The sequence below is a fragment of the Aythya ferina genome (assembly GCF_964211825.1).
Source record: "Aythya ferina genome assembly, chromosome: 8".
NCBI classification, from domain to species: domain Eukaryota; kingdom Metazoa; phylum Chordata; class Aves; order Anseriformes; family Anatidae; genus Aythya; species Aythya ferina.
In genome coordinates this window covers 14210590-14211517 of record NC_140304.1, presented here as the reverse complement: position 1 = coordinate 14211517, position 928 = coordinate 14210590, and positions in this window count along the sequence as shown.

The following is a 928-nucleotide window of genomic DNA, read 5'->3' as shown; positions in this document are numbered from 1 at the left end:
TCACCGTCTATATTCCAGGCTTCCAGCACTGCAAGCAGAAGCTCTGCAGGTTCACTTCTCTTCACTGCACACAGGAGCCAAACTGAACTCCTGAAATTAAATGCACCTGGATGCACAGCACTGCAATCAAAGATTAACCTTTGGGAAGAAGAAAGAGAGGCTTACACCAAAAGCAGGAATTTTGTCCCTTTTCATTTCATTCACCTGAACTAAGTGACAAAATCTCAAACATCGTTCTTTGTGGAATTGCCTGTGACAACATAGTTAAAGCCTTCCACCTGAGCCTGTAAATAAAGAGACTTGCTGCACATACAAGTTAAAGTGTCTTGAAAATCAGTAATTAATACAGAAATACGAAATTCGACTTGCTAATAAGCACAGAATAAATATTACCAAGCATTATTACATATCATTGTATATATCTATAGCTATCTACATAGATAGACACAAACGTTCCCATAGGTTTTGAACATATAGCTTGTGGCCAGAAAATATACCTATTAAAGAAAACGCCTGCAGTCCATTCCCAGGGAGTGTGAGTGTTTCCCGAAATCTCGTTGAAGAAAATGAATCAGTGCAGGGAGGGATACTGCTGAAACACAGCAGCGAACTTTGCACAGCTTCACCTTCCTCGGCCTTAACCCCAAAGCCCCAGACGAAAACACCAGGAGCGAGCTTGTGCGTCCTCTGCTGTTGTTCCTCATGATGACAGTGAGCAAGGCTGTCAGAAACAGAGCCATGCTTTGGAATAGCAGCCTTACACCCTGCTAGCTTGACTGAGAGGCTGCTACAAAGCTTGAACATAGGAAGCTTATTTAAAATTCAGACCAACCAGACATTTTCTACCTGTTTTTTCTGCGACCACTGCCCCTCATTTTAAATCGTTTTCTTCCCTTTTACATCCGTAGTCAGCAACTCTATTTCATCT